The 19,902-nt window shown below is 43.6% G+C and overlaps 1 protein-coding gene across 1 annotated transcript in view; it reads right to left on the bottom strand.

Moving 5' to 3' along the window:
• LOC103173118 (XK-related protein 7) overlaps positions 1-19,902 on the bottom strand; it is a 62,636-nt gene that overhangs the window by 18,722 nt on the left and 24,012 nt on the right. The gene's annotated exons all lie outside the window — the stretch shown is intronic.

The following is a 19,902-nucleotide window of genomic DNA, read 5'->3' as shown; positions in this document are numbered from 1 at the left end:
TACTCTTCAGACGAAACATCACCAGCTGTTGCACATTCGTATCATTTTCCACGCTTGGCTCACTTTCTCTCCCCTGCTGCTAAAGCCAGCACGTCAAAGAAACAGGCTTAGAGAGAGCAAAACGTTCAAAATCTAATCATGATAGACCAAATCTCCCGAGGATTCTTGAACTTGCTCATTAAAATACATGGGTGGAGGTGTTGGTGGGGGGGGAAAATCACTCTTCATTTATGTCTAAACACACACATATCAATGGCTAATTGATATACCAATCTCCACCACAATCAACAGTTCTAAAATGGCCCTTCCGCAACCCTACATCTGTGCTCTCTTCTCCCAATGCCTTGGCATATTTGAATAATGCTCCACGTTTACTTTCTCTAATCTATTTAATATCTATATAAATGTTATACATAGAGCAGACAAACGTTTGGGCCCATAAAATTAGCCATTGCGTTATAATTGGTCCAACGAAAAGAAAATGGCTGCCTATCCCACTTCCGGGCCATCGGCTCACCACTGACATCACTTTCATCACACTTCCAGGAACAGGAGATGTGTGGATGTGTGTGGTAAGCAAACTTGGGCTCTCGTGAGGTACCTTACAACAGTGTCGCCCTGTACCCTGTTTTGCTTTTTAAAGGTAAACAACAAAGACCTTTGACGGAGGAATGGTTACGGTTAACATGCTGGATCCACACAGTCAACCACGGCAGAGAAAACAACGAGAATTAATTCCTACAGCAAATGTCAAAGGAGGCGATATTTACCAGGGTAAATCCAACCACAGCAGCAGGTTAAAGGGGAGTTAATAATAATCCTTACCTTTGATATAGCGCCTTATCACGTCTTCAAAACGCCTCAAAGCACTTCACAGAATATACTGTAAAGTGGCTATCGATCGTATATTTTGTGGGTAAAATATTAGAGGGTTCGTTAAAGCACCTCAACATCATCAGTAAGATGCTTTGATTACATTTCAAAATATCCAACATATGCCACAGGAATTCCTACCAACATTAATCCTGGCCACATCTTTTAATTAGCATTTTCACTTTAGTTAACGGCACAGTAGGATTACGCTAATTTTAGTAACACTGGCATATTCGTAGGAATTGCATAAGGGAAATGGGGAGCCAAGCTTCAAGTGCAGTGATCGCTAATCTGAACAAAGCTTGAATCGGTTTCACTTTGATGTGGTAGAAACAGGACTCATGTGGATTCCTGTGGCGTAGTGGTTAGCGTGCTCACCTCGCAAGCGAGAGGACCCGGGTTCGATTCCTGGGCGGGGCGAAACCTTAGGCATGTTTCCTTACTCCACACACGCCTCTGTTTACCTAGCAGTAAATTGGAACCCAGTCGTTATTCGATTGGCGGATCGCTTTTCTGGGGATAAGAGTCCCTTCAATATGTTTTCTTTATTTAAAAAAATAATAACTTAGTCACTCAATCCATGACTGTTTGTGGGACGCTGCTGTGCGCAATTGGCTGTCGCATCTTATCCACAAAATATACAGTCAATTCACTTTACAGTGTATTCTGTGAAGCGCTTTGAGACATCTCAAAGACATGATAAGGCGCTATATCAATTGCAAGGATTATTATTATTACTCAATGTGAGCATGTGTGCACACAGTCCACGTATAGTCTCTTTCCCCCTCTCCGCTCAGTGTCTGGCACTTTGTCTGTAAGGAGTTCTGAGACATCACTCCATGTGAAGGGCGCTGTATAAATAAATGCAAGTTGTTGCAAGGTACGAATTATCAGTTTGATTCCAGGAAGATTTCACTTCTGATGAGTAAGGAAGCTTCTGACAAGCCAGTCCAGCTCTCAGGGGCTTAAAGCCTGAAAGGGAAGTCAAGGTTTGACAGTGAGACCTGTGCCATTAAATGATCTGGGTTGAGGCACTCTGCCAAGTAAGTCCAACAATTCGAAATGTGTCCCGCGAGTTTTATTGATGCCCTGCAGAGGTGTGGGGAAGGAGAATGCGATTCATGACTCGATTCATATATTGTAACATTCAATTGGAGATGAAAATTATATTAACTTTCGTCATGCATGACTGCTTGCAAAGGACAACGCTCGACAAATGACAAAATTAAACACTCCATTCACGTCCCCAAATCCTGCCTTCAAGGCTCAGTGTTTGAGTAGGCAATAGGTGGGTATTTACAGGCTCAAATGGATTACGGTGTCCACCACATCTATGGTCCACTACTACCACTTATTATCCCACCACAACTGTAAACCCAGAACAATAATAATAATAATATTTCCAGAATGCACCAAGACAGTGGAACAAGAAGACATACGTTTAGAGTAGCAAAAGGCAATTTCAGGACACCAGGAAGTTTTTCCTTTACCCAGAAGGTATTTAACGCGGGCAACCACCACAACAGCAGCACCTACAATATGCATTTATATAGCACCCTTCACACAGGATAGCATCTTGGAGCGCAGGATAAAGGAAGGACATTAAAAAAAGACCCAAAAGATACAGTCAATTCCCTTTATGGTATACTCTGTGAAGCGTTTTGAGATGTCTCGAAGCCATGATAAGGCGCTGTATCAAATGCAGGCATTATTATTATTATCTCAACGCTGTGATAGGAATATGGTGGGGTTGATATTCTGGAAGGATTAAATCAAATGGGCGGAAGGGCTTTCTTCATCCAAAGCAATCCTGTTCAGCCACGCATACTGTGGGTTTATCTAGACTAAGCAAAGAAAGAAACAGCTACTCAAAGAACATTTATTCACTGCCCTTCACTCACTCCCTCCTTTGCTGTAGGTACGTCTCAGCCTGGCGTTCAGCAGTGTATTACTCACACAATGGCCATTGCAAACCCTAAAACAGGCCTCAATAGTCAGTAGAATCCAGTTAGTGGTATTTACCTTAATAAGGCATTGGAGTCACACAAGTGGGGACTTTACTTTGGTCAGCCAGGTGTCTGATACAATCAGAAATCTTTCGCCATGCTTAAGAATATTCAAACCAAACTGAGAGTTCCATCTGTTAAATATATGATAATAATACTTGCATCTGAAATTGTTATTACATCATTGAGACCTCTCAAAGTGGTCCACAGAATGTATTGTAAAGTGGAGTGGCGAAACGGGCACAGCAGTGTCCCACAAACGGTCTAGATGAGTCTTTGCTGTGACTTGGACCTAAACCAATAATCCAAGAAAAATGACTTAGCAATGAACAAACATAAATGCGCTCTCAAACTAATAAGACGCTAAGGATTTTATATTTATAGTGCAGGTTTTAAAGTGAGCACTTTCCTAGCGAAAAGCAATTTTGTTGCAGTGCTTAAAAAAAAAGCTTCCTTTCCACACAATTAAGATTTATTCTCTGTAAATTTCAGGCAGCCAGAAAGCAAAACGATGATAGAGAAATAAGCCGACAGCACATAAAGTCACCGGGGCGCTCAAAACATTTTGCTTCGACTTGGCGCATAATCAATAAGGATTGTCGCCGAGAGATGCTTTATGAGTTTGCCACTTTAAGGTGAATTCATGGTATTTTGATGGGTTAGAAAAATATTAGGTATATGAACAGTGGGTGGGGGGTGAGGAAATACATGCAAATGCTTAGAGAAACTATTTCCTCTGGCAGGGGAATCCAGAACGAGGAGCATAATCTTACAATGAGAACTGGGCCACTTAGCAGTGAAATCAGGAGGCAGTTTTTCACCTTAAAGGATAGTGGGAATCTGGAAATCTCTCCTGTGGATGTTGGATCCATTCACATTTTCGAGACGGAGGCAGAGAGATATTTGTTAGGTCAGGGTATTAAGGGATAATGGGTCAAGGGCGGGTAATACAGACTCGAGGGGCTGAATAGCCTACTCCTGTTTGTTTCTACGTTGTAACCTATCGCCTGGGTCAAATCACGTCAGGTGCGACCCGTGGAAAATGGCCGCCTTGCGTGTCCTCGGTCGCCACTGACATCACGTCCTGTGCACTGGTTCCACCTGCTAATGTACAAGGAGTGCACACCGTGAAGGAAGTGATGTCAGCAGCGATCTGATAACCCGGAAGTCAAACAAATGTTAGCGTGGGAAGCTTGCCTAGTCAGTGCCGGAAGCCGGGCTGCTATAACACAGGGTCTGACCCGAGCAAAGTAAAGATCAGGCCCGCTTGCTGCTCTGCATATAAATATCCAGAGCAACCCATTTTCGCATTTTGTCAACATATTCCGATTTTAATTCCCGCGTGTTCATTTGCATTTAGAAAGACATGAGCAAACTAAATAAACCCACGGCGCATATTAAGTGCCACCAACTAAATGAATGGTCTCAACTTTCATGCGTTTTAAAAAGAAAATCAGTACATTAGTCCAAATCAGCACTCCAGAACAGATAGAACTATTTCCAGTGCCAGCCATTAAAAGGCAAATAAAAGAAATGCGCCCATTTGGAATCAATGCAGAGAGAGCAGCACCCAGTTACACCTAAAGACCCAAATTATGAATGCATTGGATGAGAGATTAGCAAACCCATAAACTTGGTTTCATGAATGAAGTACATGGCCTCAGGGGACGAGATGGGTCGTTGATGAACGTAATCTTCTTACTCCAGTCAAATGAGATGCTAAAGCCTCTGCATGGACTATTAACTCAGCCTCGGTGTTCTTGTGCTAGGCACACAAACTTCAAACCCAGATCGTTTTCAGAGTTGCTGGGATATCAGTGAATTGGTCTACAAGTCGTGGCGTGTGGCGGTTTTGATTACCATCTCTCGTCATGGCTATCTGGAGAGGCTGAGCAGAGAGAGAGAGTGAGAGAGACGTGTTCTATCAAGTGACACCTGGTGGGAAGCCAGCAGATGCATCCATCGTGGCCAGCAGTAGTCTAAAAAGCTTTGCAACAGAAATAGATTGAAGAGGAGACCCAGGAGCTGACACAAATTTTCGTCAGCCAAGTGTCTGACACATGCGGAAACCCATCACCATTGCTTAAGAGTCTCCAAACCAAGCTAAGAATTCCATGCATCCAACCAACACATGGAAATCCCAGAGATAGATTGTTGGATGGAATGCGCTCTTTCTCTCTCTCTCTCTCCCTGAAGGGACGCATCCTTCTCACCGAATTCTGGAGAGTATTAGGCACAGGTTGGCAATAGCCGTGGCTTGGGGGGAGCACAGAGTGTGCGTTGGGGTAACTGTTGGAGTCTAACCAGCTAAACAAATGCTGGAAGAGTGGCCAATTAACAGAGCGAGCGAGCGAGACTCTAAGTGAGAAAAAACACGAAGACCTTTTCATACCAGTATGGTACTAGTGTGGGAATGTAAAAGGACTAAATGACGTGAAGTACAGAGTGTCTGGACTGTGATAAGATTAGAGTTGTTTTTTAAGCAACAGTGGAGATAATTAGAGCAGAACCAATGTCCTTGTACTGTCTGCAAATGTATAATCAAGCTTGTGATGACTGAATGTTGCTTGCCAATCAACAGCAAGAATTGTTTTGAGACATGAGGGGATCGCAAATAATCATGATATAAACTAATGGGACTGCCCCATTGGTAGAGGGAGAGTACCGACTCTCTTGAGGGACCTGCTATTGGATTGCCTCTCGCTTTCCATCTCCTTGCTGCAAGTATTTGAATAAACTATATTTCTGAGCTAACTCTGTTTGTGAGTGTTCGTTTAATCCTAGCTATAGTGACTACATCCTGGGTTCGACACTAGTAAAGATTCCCCTTCACAATGATGGGATGGGAGAGAAAGAACAGTCTCTTTGTGTTAGGTAAAGGGTATGGGGCAAAGGTGGGGAATCGGAGTTGAGATATACATCGGTCACGGTCTAATAGAATGGCGAAACAGGCTCGAGGGGCTGAATGGCCTGCTCCTGTTCCTATGAAGCCATGGCTGGCCGGAGTACGCTTGCAGGAGAGCGATGCAGTGCGCCAGGAAGTTTGGTGCATTCTGACAATGTGGGAGCATTAATAGGATTTTCTATAATAAGAGCAATGCATCTGCACTGTGCCACTTTGTCAATTAACCCAGCTGCTGTTCACCAGGGGCTACTCTTACAGAAATGTCAAATTAAAAGACTGCAAATTAATTTTACACATTCGACATTTTACTCCTCACCTACAAGGCCATTCACGGCCTCGCTCCCTCCTAACTCTCCGACCTACTATCCCCCTACTTACCTGCCCGCACCCTCCATTCCTCTGGCTCCGGTCTGCTCCACATCCCCCGCCCCAACCATCCTACCATCGGTGTCCGTGCCTTCAGCCCCGAGGCTCTGGAACTCCATCCCCCAGTGCCTTTGCCTTGCTTCCTCCCTTTCCTCCTTCAAGGCCGGTCTCAAGACCTTTCTCTTTGACCGTGCCTTCAGCTCCCCTCTCGACTCTCTACCCCTCCTCGCTCCCTCCCTTCCCTCCCCTCACCCTGACCATTTCCCCCCTGCTCGGGTCCCGATCCAACTGTCCAGCGCCTTGGGACGTCCTCCCGACGTGAAAGGCGCTCTATAAATGAAATCTTGTTGTTGTTGTTTGTGTACGCACGATCCAATTCACCACTCGGTGAAAACCAGGGAACAAGGAGAACATCAAGATAGTAAGAGGCCCAGCTTTCTTTTCAATAAGAATAATAACGCTTGCATTTGATACAGCGCCTTATCACATCTTCGAGACTCCTTAAAGCCCTTCACAGAATATACTGTAAGGTGAATTGACTGTACATTTTGTGGACGAAACGCAGCAGCCAATTGCACAAAACAGAGTCCCAAACAGTCATGGATTGAGTGACAACATTTCTTTCTTATCATTTTTTTTGAAGGGTATTACCACCCCTGGAAAAGTGATCCGCCAATCGACTAACAACCGGGTTCCTACTTACTGCCAGGTAAACAGTGGCGCGTGGAGTAAGGAAACTTGAGCAATGTTTCGCCAGGAATCAAACCAAGGTCCTTTCACTTGTAAAGCGAGTGCTCTGACCAATATGCTACAGAACTCCACTATACATACATACATATGTGATTACACATAAAGATGTTTGGACCTCTTTTTTTAAAAAAAAATCCATGTTGCTTCTAAACATTGTTACGGATTTAACTCAGATTGTGTTGTATTTCATCTGCCTTGCAAGCCAGTGCTCGTCTCCGCACGTAAATTTTCAATGAGCAACATGAAAGACTTATGTTGTGAGACCACTTTGATTCCTAAAGCTATCCAAACAATATGCTGCAATATATCAGCGATTACATATAAACCAATACTTAAGGCTCCAGCACATTTGCGGTGTTATCAGAGAGAAGATATACAACAACAACAAAATTACATTTGTATGGAGCCTTTCACGTCAGGTGGATGTCCCAAGGTGCCGGACAGACAGAGTTTCAAACCCAAACTGGGGGTCGGGATCGGGGAGGGTGTAGGGCAGGGGGGGGAAGCAGGAAGATTGAAAGCACGGTCGAAGAGGAGGGTCTTGAGAGATGGGTCTTGAAGGAGGCGAGGGAGGGGACGAGGTGGAGGGACTGCGGGATGGAGTTCCAGAGGGTGGGGGTAGAGTGGCAGCTGGCCCGACCACCAAAAGTGAGGCGACCGAGGTGGAGGACATGAAGCAGGCTGGAGCCCGTTGAACGGAGGCAGCGAGCAGGATGGTAGGGGGTTAGGGGTCACAGAGGTAGGGAGGAGCAAGGCCATGGAGGGCTTTGAAGGTGACCAGGATCTTCATCTGTATCCTCTGTGTGATAGGAAGCCAGTGGAGTCGGGCGAGGATGGGGTGATATGGTCATGGTGCTTGGTGCAGGAGAGGACATGGGCTGAAGAGTTCTGGATGATCTGCAGCCTATGGAGGGAGGAGTTGAGTAGGCAGACAAGCAAGGAGTTTGCAAGGAGCTCGTATGAGGGTTTCGGCGGCCTGCAGAGTGAGACAGTGGCAGAGCCGGGCGATGTTGCAGAGGTGGGGGAAGGCAGAGCGGGTCTTAGCACAGATGTGGGATAGAAAGGATAGTTGAGGGTCAAGCAAGACCCCTAGGTTCTGGACTGGCTTAGCAAGATGGAGTGTGCAACCATGGATGGTGATGCTGTCAGCGCCTGAGGTGTGGAGGCACTGTCGGGAGCCAATCAGGAGAGCCTCGGTCTTATTGATGTTCAACTGAAGAAAGTTAGCTCTCATCCAGGACTTGATGTCTGACAGACATTCTGTCAGGACAGCAGTGGTCCTGGAGTCAAGGCTGGAGGCCGTGTGGAACAGTTGGGAGTCATCCGCATACATGTGGAAGTTGACCCCATGTCTGCGGATGATGTCACCAAGAGGGAACATACAGATGTTGAAGAGGAGAGGACCAAGGACAGAGCCCTGAGGAACACTGCACGAGACGATGCGGGGGCTGGAGGAGAAACCATTTGTGGAGATGCAGTGGAGACGGAATGTCATTTCATGCAACTTTTTAAGCTCCCGACTGAGTTCTGCTATCCGATTTTAGTGCATTCACGTTGACTGCGCAGCAAGTGGCACATACAGAATCTGTCTCAGTCTCTGATATTGCATTCCACTTCGGGCTAATAAGATCTCTTGGGCAACAGGAGTACGAGGCTTCCACTGCCAATTCCCGCCATTGTAATAAAACCTCTGCAACATTAAGACCTGTGACCTTGTGGGGATTGGGGGGGCAGCGGACCATAGCTGCAAGAGGCATTTTGCCATCATCAAGAGGAATTTAAAAAAAGGTACACAAAGCATCTATTAGCCAACAGCTCCTCTCCTTTTTTTGTTAGCTGCCCACAGAATGCATTCAGCACACAAAGCCTGTTGTACCAGTTTATTAGATCTTGACAGATCTTTCAACCCAATGCTCCACCCTTTTCGCCTCCATATCTCTCTCGCTCTCTCTCTTTTAAAACATTCCTATTGATTTTCACCTCTCCAGTTTTCTGGGGCAGAGCGCTCAGCTTGCGCTTATAGAAAGCAATTTGAACAAGGCACAAACGAGAAGCATTTTTACTGCATTAGAGGAGACGCGTTGTCAAAGAGACAGGATCTTGTCATCAACTCAGCTTAGTTTGTTTGGCTTCCACGATTTTAGTAGTGTCAAACACTTTGAAACATTCTCCCAGTGTACTGTGTTGCATGTTTAGAAGCCTGGCTCCATGCATATCAATAATAAACCTTGCATTTGATACAATAATAATCCCTGCATTTAATATAGCACCTTATCCTGTCGTTGAGACGTCTCAAAGCACTTCATAGAATACAGTATGGTGCAAAGTGAAATGACTGCATATTTTGTGGACAAAACACAGCAGCAAATTGCACAGAGAATGTCCCACAAACGGTCGTGGATTGAGTGACTACATTGTTTTTTCTTGCCTGGCGGCTCAGTAGCCCCGAACGACCGCAAGTTTTTCTCCTTATCTGTTGCTTATTTTCAACCGGTTATAAAGGTGCTCCAAGACATGCTCGTCACTGTCACAGGACCAGAGTCCATGTCAAACAAGTCAACATTGACATTGCTGAGCGAGCGAAGAGGAGCAAAAAACTGTAAGTTTATTTTTTATTTCTTTTTTTTTTAAAACGCGAGTAGAAAGTGGCTGATGACCATCAGCGGGAGACGCGCACAAAATTAACACTGTCCCCGTGAGCACGTGTCCCTCCAGGGAGAGAGCGCGCATTCCATTCTGACAATCTATCGCTGGGATTTCCATGTGTAGGTGGGATGCACGGAATTCTCAGCTTGGTTTGGAGACTCTTAAGCAACGATGATGGGTTTCCGCATATGTCAGACTGTCCCCGTGAGTGTAAAAGCGGCAATGGTATAACAGATTATTTGCTGAATTTAAGTGGTTCCTGGATCATAAATTATTTCCGAGCAGTTAGTGGTACAATCAAATGCACCAGCTGGTGTCTTTTCAAATTTACATCAGGGATACAATATTTTCATGTTGGTTGTCAATTTGCTTTTTGAATTACTATAGAGCCCCCCCCCACCACCCCACACACACACCACACACACACACACAGACACAAACAATAATAATCCTTGAATTTGATATAGTGCCTTATCATGTCTTCAAGACGTCTCAAAGAGCTTCATTGTAAATGGCATTGACTGTATATTTTGTGGACAAAACGCAGCTGCCAATTGCGCACAGCAGCATTCCACAAACAGTCGTGGATTAGCTGACCAAATTATAANTTTTTTTAAGGGATTGGCGTGCCGCCAATCGACTAGCCACCGGATTCCTATTTACTGCTAGGGAAACAGAGGCACGTGGAGTAAGGAAGCTTGCCTAAGCTTTCTCCCTGCCCAGGAATCAAACCTGGGTCCTCTCACTTGCAAGTCAATTGCTGTAATCAATACACTACATGACTCCACACAAACATACACTCGACTCCACAAAAGAGAAATGTTATTTCATTGCAGAGTTTTGAGATACAGCCTGCAGGCAATATCAAGAGAGGAACTGAAGGCAAGCTATTTCTAAATTTTCTCAAAAGGAAAATGAAACGTATTACTGGCGTAAAAGGTTATTGATAGTTTTGTTTAAAAAATTCAAAGTACATTGCCTTCAAAGTACATTGAGTTAATTTGATTCTGGCCTTTATTATTCTCAGAAACTTGCCAGTTTTATAGAATTATAATTCTCATATTCTGCCTCGTTCCAAAGGACTGAATGTAAAAATAGCAGTACATGTTGGCCTGTTTTCTTAAGTAAAAAATAGGAGTTGTGGAGAAATTACTACTGGAAAGTAATAGTCCAGACAGAAATAAAAGGAAGGGACAAACTTCAATTCTGTTGCATTGAGAGCATTATTGGAAAAAAAAACAGAATTTATACGAGTGGAGTTTGAGATAAGTCCAGTGAGACACAAAGAGTCGTAACATAGCCACAGGCAGAAGATGAACAAAAGATAGATAGTGTGAAATAATTTGATAATACCAATCATTCATTCACTTATTAATCCCATTACAGTGAAAGCTGATAACGAAAATGGCTTTATGATTATCATATTAACTCTGAACTACAAATTGAACACTTAAAAAGACACTCAGTACGCAGTGAAGCCAAAAAGACGGAGATCCCAGGCTTGATGTGGTCACAACACCAACGCACAGATATGCCGAGGTCTGTTGTTGACATGTTTATCCTCAGTCCCCACTTTAGCTGCCGATTTGAAGTCGCTTTGGCCAATACGAGAAGACGGAGGCTGCTTTGGCGAGGACGGGTCCATTATTCCAACAGAGACAACCTGCACTTATCCAGAGGCTTTCACAACCACGACGACAACTTGCATTTACATGGCACCCCTCACACAGGGTAGAGTTCCAGAGCGCGATCGCACAGGGAAACTCCTCTAGGCTCTTTACAAAGATAGAGTGGGATCCCAAGGGCAAGATAACAACAATAAAACTACATTGACACAGCGCCTTTTATGTTGGGAGGATGTCCCAAGGCGCTGGACAGTTAAGGGTTTTCACCCAACTGGGGGTTGGACTCGAGAGGGGTGGGGAATGTGGTTGCGTGGGGGTTGAGGTTGGTCGAAAGCACGATCAAAGAGGAAATGGGAAGGGCCTTGAAGGAGGCAAGTGGGTAGGCGGAGGGATTCCGAGATGACGCACCAGAGGGTGGGGACAGAAAAGCTGAAGGTCTGATTTCCGATGGTGATAGGGGGTAAAGTGACCCAAAAATAAGGGGGGGGGGGGGGGGGAGAGAATGGGGCGCAGAATGCTTTTTAAAGAGAAAAGGGCCGCCACAAAGCACAGAGTCAAAGAAATAAAAGCTTCCAATTCCATTACAACTCCCGTCCCTAATCCTCACATGAACAGGGCCAGTAATTAGAGTCTAAAAGTGCAAGAATCCATTTTAATCCCGATTTTAATACCGTGACATTTATTTCAGCCACCTCAATATATTGGCTAATAAGTACTTGTAAATTTAAAGGCTCAAATGCAATTTATTTTTATAGCAAATCCAGCCCTTACTGGTAACTGCAACAGTCAGCTGTAAATATTATTATCTGCCTTCAAAAAAAAATCAGAGAGAGACAATGAGCGGGATCGTAAATTGAACACTACCTAATAGGATACTGAGATATCGGATTGTAAAGGTTGTTAACAGCGTATTAATACTAATAATCCTTGCATTTGATATAGTGCCTTATCACAGCTTCAAGACGTCTCAAAGCGCTTCACAAAATGTACTGTGACGTGAATTGACTGTATATTTTGTGGGCGAAATGCTGTTATTGTTAGCCACTGGGACGTTAAACCAGCCAAATGCAAGCGCTTTCTCAGTCAGCTCACTCTAAACCCCAAGCCCATGAAACATCAAGTTGCAGTAGTATTTTAAAAACACAAAATGTATATATTTCTCTCCAAAGGGATGCTGCTGATGTTGTTGTTGATGCTCACTTGCCTGCTCAGCAGATACACGGACAGATAGACCGCAATGCAATCTGTAAGAGGTAAGGGAATCAACACCAAACTGACACAATTTTCACCGGAAATGATGAAAAGTCGATAAATCCAATCCCAGTAAAAAAAAATATTCTGTATCAACCAAGTATCATGAGTCTTTACATTTGAATGCTCCAGAGTTGGCTGTGCGCAATTGTCGGCCATGTTTCACACACAAAATACAGTCACTACACTTTACAGTGAAGGCATTATGTCAAATGCAAGGATTATTACTGTTATTATTATTAACCGGTGGCTAGCACCTCACCTGAAATCAACATACACCACACTGGTACCAAAGAGGCACAGCATTTGAGATAGCGCCTTATCACGTTGTTGAGATGTCTCAAAGCTCTTCACACAATTTATTGTAAAGTGAACTGAGTGTGTAGTTTGCGGGCAAAGCGCTGCAGTAGTGTCCCACAGACCGTCGTGACCAAATTGTTATTTATATTTCGGGAGGGATTATTACCCCCAGAAAAGTGATCTGCCAATAGACTAACAAGCAGGTTCCTACTCACTGCAAGGTACTTACTCCTACTTACAGAGGCGTGTGGAGTAAAAAAAACTTGCCTAAGATTTCACCTGCCCGAGAATAGAACCGGTGTCCTCTTGCTTGTGAGGCGAGCGCGCCAAGCACTATGCTACAGGAATGCCTCCATATCTGGCAGGAAACTGGGGTGGGGGGGGGAATTAAATAACTGACAGTTGGTCAGCATGCCATAAAACCGTATCAGGCTTCACACATCAAGGCTGTGCTGTTGACTGGCAGTTGTACCTCATTAATAAAATGTTGCCCACAGTCACCAAACAAACATAAATCACTGTCGGCAGCTGGTGGAAGTCTTTCACAGCTCATTTTTTGGCCGCGAAAAAAAAAGTTAAATGTGCATTTCTGACAACTTTACTGAAAAATGGGGAAACAGACAGATGGGGCGAAATATAAAAGAACAGTTTACCAGAGAATTGGAAGCAGTCGTCAATTGGCGTCCAGAATGCTGCGGGCTTTTTTTTTAAAAAAAGCATTTGGTTTCAATTTAACTCTTTATAGGAACTTACTTGGGTTGTAATGTTGAAAAAAAATGATATGGTAGTTTGGTCACTCAATCCACGACTGTTTGTGGGATGCTGCTGTGCGCAATTGGCTGCCGTGTTTCATCCACGAAATATATAGTCAATTCACTTTACAGTATATTCTGTGAGAAGCTTTTGAGATGTCTCAATGATGTGATATTATTATGTTTTAATATACCTAAACTGACAGGGAGGCGATGAAGTACTTGACGACAAGTATCGAAGAATTTTTGTTACTTCAACTGTAAACAGCATCTTTTCTAATATTATAAAACGTTGTTTTACATTAACCTGCACAAAGGGCGCTATATAAATGCAAGTTGTTCTTTTGTGGTTGGATCCAAAACACTTGATTAACTGGCTCCATCACTGATAAAATAGCTGATGCCAATTTTGAATTTCCTCATCTGAAACTCTCTGTTCTTTGCCCGAATTAATAATAATATAATAATCCTTGCATTTGATATAGCGCTTTTCACGTCTTCGAAGTCTCAAAGCGCTTCCCAGAATGTGCTGTATAGTGAATTGACCGTATAGTTGTGGGCAAAACGCGGCAGCCAATTGCACACAGCAGTGTCCCACAAACAGTCATGGAGTGAAAATGACCAATTTATTATTGTTTTGTTTCGGAGGGATTATTATTAGGCGTGGGGAGTAAGGAAACTTGCCCAAGGTTTCGCCCGGCCGGGAATTGAACCCAGGTGTCTCGCTTGCAAGGCGCGTGCTCTAACCACTGAACTACAGGACTCCACAATTAGCACATAGCAAAATTATTACTAATAATTCTTGCAGTTGATATAGTGCCTTTTCACATTGTCGAGACATTTCAAGCGCTTCAAAAGATACACTGTAAAGTGGATTGACTGTATATTTAGTGGGCGAAACACAGCAGTTGTGCACAGGAGTGTCCCACAAACAGTCATGCATTCCTTGCTCATTTCACCTACAAAAACACACACACACAGTTACACTACTTTACCACATATCCTGAGGCCCCTTGAGACATCTCGACAAAGCAATGAAGCAGTAAATCAAATGGAAGAATTATTATTATTACAAATGTTTCAATTTGAACAAAAATGCTATTGCTAATAAGATCCGTATATTTTTTGCCCCAGATATACACAAATAAGCAGAGCTCGTTCCATTACCTATCAAGCACTTTGTGACTCCTCCTGATGTGAAAGTTGCTATATAATAATAGTAACAATAACACTTGCATTTGATATAGTGCCTTATCACATCTTCAAGACATCTCAAAGCAGAATATATTCACAAAATATACTGACTGCGTATTTTGTGGGTGAGACACAGCAGTCAATTGCACACAGCAGCGTCCCACAAACAGTCATGGATCAAGTGACCAAATTAAAATGCAAATTATATTGTATGGCACCTTTTAAAGAATCGCCTAATACTGTATTGAGGAATTGCTTGGTAAATGTGTGCAAATGTGTTGTTTCTAGAACATGCTGCTTTTATATATAGAAAAGAATACTTGGAAGCCAGTAAAATAAAGAATGCAGGAACTCTGTAAACCAACCAAGATTGGCAAGTGCAAAGGTTAATTGCTGCTGTAATTCACTTCCTTCCAAATCCTATAGTTCAAGTACAAAACCGCTGGCTGACATAGCAATAAAGCTCACTTCTTACTCAATTTCAATTCAGCCCGGAAATTAATGCATTTTAATCACATTAGCTTTGCTGAACTTGCCGATTTACAGTAATATATGCCAGGCATCTCATTGGGCTCCACGCAAGGATATTAATTACCTCCATTAGACAATTTATTCCCTATTCCCTGTTGAACTACTCTTTTCACTTAACACATTTCTGCATATGGTCCTAAGAAAGATAATGAGGAGAGATTTTGTATCCAATAGGATCCCTGTTTAATGAAACCTGTAGCTTCCTCGGTGTTCAAAAATGATCACTGATCCTTCAAATGTAAGAGTTATCGGATAACGTTAAAGGACTTGTGGGAGAGAAAAAAAATTGCAATTATTTCTCTGTCTGAAGAGAATGAGTCGGAACAGCAAATCATTTTAATCACATTGTCTATTATTCTCTGTCTTTTTACCTTCCTCCACATCGTGTTTTAGGTTAACCTCGCCTCTCTGGTGGACATTAAAGGGATCACTTGATTTCATTTTTAAATGTGTTTGGGGATAACGGGGTGGGGAGGGGGAGCGGGGGGGGAAGAGAGAGAAGTGGGGGTGGGGTCAGTGATCTCCTGTGCATTCTGGCTATTATCCCTCCCTCATCTAAATTTACCGAGTAAACATTTGGACTTAATGGCTGTGCTCAACGTTGTTTGTCAAGAAATAATTCCTGGGGTTTGTCCTTGACTTGCCCTTCACAGCCAGCAATCTGGTTTCCTTTCTTGATCCCATTTAGCTACTCAGACACTTCAATAAGTTCCTCTCCCAGACTCTTCTTTCTAAAGACTGACCAATCTATCTAATCATTCATAGCCTCCATTGGCTCTCCATCTCCCGGCAGATAGAGTTCAAGATCCTCGCCCTCACCTTTAAACCCTCCACTGTCTCTCCCCTCACTCTACCTCTCCGACATTCCGCAAACAATACTGACCTGGATGCTCCCTCCGCTCAGCGAACACCTGGGTAATGTCCTCCGGCCCTATCTGCCCACTCTGAAACTCCATACCGGAGTCCCGCTGTCTCTCTCCCTCATCTGAAGACCCATCTCCTTGTTCGCTCTTTCAGTCATCTTTCCCCTCAAACCCCTTCATCCCATCAGCTCCCAACCCCAGGGTTGGATGCCCGAGCAATATTGTTAAACACATTGGTCATTTTCCCAGCATGAAAGGTACCGAATAATGTAAATTTGTATTGTAATTGCTCATGCGGATTAATCTAATTACTGAAATCACACGGCACCTTAACAACTACAATCATTATAATGCATAAAATTCTGTATCTGCATAGGAACATTTCTCCTATAAAACGCAAGAGCTGAAACAAACACATCGACTTAAAGCTGAAACTGAGTATGGAAGAACATAATGCACCAATGACACAGAACCAACTACTAGGTAAGACTATTGTTCAGTGTAACAAATTAGTCTTCCAACGGTGTCCAGGGACAACAGAGTAAACTGGAGGCTGTGTCCTCCACCTCCCACAACCCACACTCAGAGCAAACTAACGTTCTGATTCCAACCTTAATATTAGTCAAGAAAGTAATTCAATTAACCAGCTAGAGGGGAAAAACGGGCTCTGTCACTTTTATGACCAAACACAGATGATCAGCAGTGCTAGCTGACTGAGGGGCTTGCACTTATTGCCATGCAGAAGAACCCGATTCACCAGGAGGCTTTCAAACCGTGTACTGCTCAGGCGCAAACCTGACACTAATATGCTAGAAATCTCTTGTGTGCCACGCTGAGCTGAACTCGACCCATCAAATTCCATTATTGAGGCTCGGCCCAAGTAACAGAGTCATTCATGCTGCTCAAAGCATCCTGGCAACAGAGAAGGGGTTAATTGATTGGAACAATTCAACTGAGGCAAGCTGATGGGAATGCAGGTCAAAGGGAAACTAAATGACATCTCGAAATTTGCAGATAAACGCAATAGTGGTTTAAAATGGTTGACTGCCTCACAACCGAACAGCTAAAGGCTAGGTCCCGTCCCTGCCTGTTTGATTGAATGCTCTGGCCCCAGTTGGGTACGTTTCATGAATTAGTTTTTGTTAGCTCGGCTGCCAAGCGGATTGAAGGTTAGGCGATCAGTTTCTGAGCAGTAGGAAGAACGTGCGTTGCAGTCCATCACAGAAAGGTCTTGCTGTGAGCCTTGGAGACATGAGCTTACAGTCTAGGAGGACACTGCTCTACAGTGCTGGGGAAAATCGCTGTCTTGTCAATGGTGCTGTCTTTAGGATGAGATCTTAAAACCATCTACCTGGTCAAGAAAATGTTAAAAAGGTGCTGTGACACCCGTTAAGTAGAGAAGGGAGTGTCTTCTTGTATCCTGGACAGCATTCTTCCAGCATATTTTCTCCCAGTGCCCTGGACAACAATCCCCCAAATTCAAATCGGTTACTCACTCCAAGGCTGTTTGTTGGACGTTGCGTTTGGCCCACAAAATACAGTCACTCCGCTTTACAGTATATCCTATGAAGTGATTTGAGACGTCTCAACGATGTGTTTAGGTGCTATTTCAAATGCAAGGATTATTATTATTATGTAAATACATCATCACTTCACAGCTGTTTGTGGAAGCTTATTGTACACAACTTGGCTACCGCGTTTGCCTGTAAACACAGTTATTATACTGGACGGTAATTCCTTGCAAAGTGCTTCAAGCCGTAGGCAAAATATCCAATATAAGGATTGCACTGAAACTCGCACAAGTCTGATCTGTATAATTCATATAATCACTTATGTCATACATCTGCCCAATCCGACTGAATTTTCTATTTTTTTTAATAAGTTGCACATAACTCATACTTTGCACAAGTGATATAAAATACATCGTCCCAACCGAAGCAACTTATGTGAGATAAGCTGTATTTTTAATTGTTGTGATGATCGAATGTCCAGTTTAGCCTCTCGCGTGACCTGCCATGGACATCAAGAAAGAACGCAACAGCAAGGGGAGAAAATATGCAGGCAATGATCACGACAGCAACATTTTGCGGTTGCTTTAGCTTCAATTAATAAGTTAATTGTTCCTCACAAACACTGAGCCAGGCTGCCTCTGCTTCCAGAGCAAATAAATATCCAGGATCAAATTCTGCCCCTTGTATTTGTAGTCTTGATATGTTGCGCAGACTCGGGTCTTTCCTATCCCTCAGTGGACTTCAAAACTCCGTTTCCTGTAAAATCCTTGCTTTTCAATGCTTTTCAACTCAAGAGATGTTTTTTTTTTAAAGAGCCCAGAGCGATCTCTGACTGGAGCGAACACTGTACTGTAACATACACACACCACACGCACAAACACACAGATATTATATTACGGCAGAATTCTATTTTTGGAGGGTCAGCCAGCTGTCTGACACACGCACAAACCGATCACCATGGTTAAGAGTATCCAAACCAAACTGAGAATTCCACGCATCCCACCTAAAACATGAAAATCCCAGAGATGTTTGTTGGAATGGAATGCGCACTCTCTCTCTGGAGGGAATCATCCTGCTTACCTAATTCTGGAAAGTATTAGGCGCAGATTGGCAAGAACCAAGGCTTGGGGGAGCCCAGAGTATGTGTTGGGGTAACTAATGGAGTCTAACCAGCTAAAACCATACATAGCTTGCCGTTGACATCATTGTCTGGTAAGCTTTCCTGCCACTTGTCCAGCTAGGACCACCCTACCCAGAATAACCTTTGGCTTGCAGGGTTAATGGGAGTGGATTGGAAAGAGTCCCTGCCCCCAGTAACTGGTCTGCCCTTCGAAGTTCTGCCGATGAGCCAGGCTAGGCTGTCGTCAGCAGTGCCCTGGAATACCATGGACCCACCTGGCTCAGGAACTGGGCTATCGAGACCTCCGCAGAATCCTAATAGAGTAAACTGTGTTCCTGTTTATAGCCATGAGAGGTTGCTTATCATAATTCATTTTCTAGGTTAAACTAGCCTGAATTTAGCAGACTCAGATTAGCTAATATGAATAGGCCGGTTATTAGCAGCAGCGGATTTCTGGAACAAACCCAAGCAAGGAGAATTGACAGTTAACTGCATCAGTTAACTTCTGCTGGATAAATGTCTTTTCGTCTTGGGAGCAGGACTTTAAGTTCCAGGTATCGATCAAGATGATGAAATGCTCTGTGGGATACTCAGGTCACTGCAGGGGTGAAAGTTGAATAGTGGAGACGCGTTAACGTGAAAGCATTTAGTTTAAATCAGCCAGGAGACACTGCGATGGTTTTTTCCACTGGCGTTACATGCCCAGGTTCCTTGAGGAAATGAAATAGATGGAAGCGACGCCTTATAGCCTGAGATATTCTTACATAGCGCTCCCAATAACACAACCCTTTCGGTCACAGCATTTATCAGCCGACGGTCGGGCACTCAAAACTGCTTTATGTTTTGCATTTATTGGGAATTTGTTTAACTACAGGCACAGAATAATTGTTTCCGTTTATTAACAATATAGCGTTATCACATCGTTGAGACGTCTCAAAGAGCTTAACAGGATATAGTGGAAAGTGAATTGACTGTATATTCTGTGGGCAAAACCCGGCAGCCAATTGCACACAGCAGTGTCCCACAAACAGTCGCGGATTGAGTGACCAAATTAATATTTTTTTTGGAAAGATTATTTTACTGTTGAAGCCCAGCATTGGGGCACCACAAATAAAACTATGAGCTTTGCCATGAAACACGCCAAGGAGCATGGATATTACACAGCTACACATACTACACAGCAATGATAAGCGAGCTGCAGAAAATCCA

This window comes from Callorhinchus milii, unplaced genomic scaffold, assembly GCF_018977255.1.
Source record: "Callorhinchus milii isolate IMCB2004 unplaced genomic scaffold, IMCB_Cmil_1.0 Scaffold18, whole genome shotgun sequence".
NCBI classification, from domain to species: Eukaryota; Metazoa; Chordata; class Chondrichthyes; order Chimaeriformes; family Callorhinchidae; genus Callorhinchus; species Callorhinchus milii.
The sequence above is the reverse complement of the archived record's forward strand: the minus strand, read 5'-3'. Positions and strand labels throughout refer to the sequence as shown.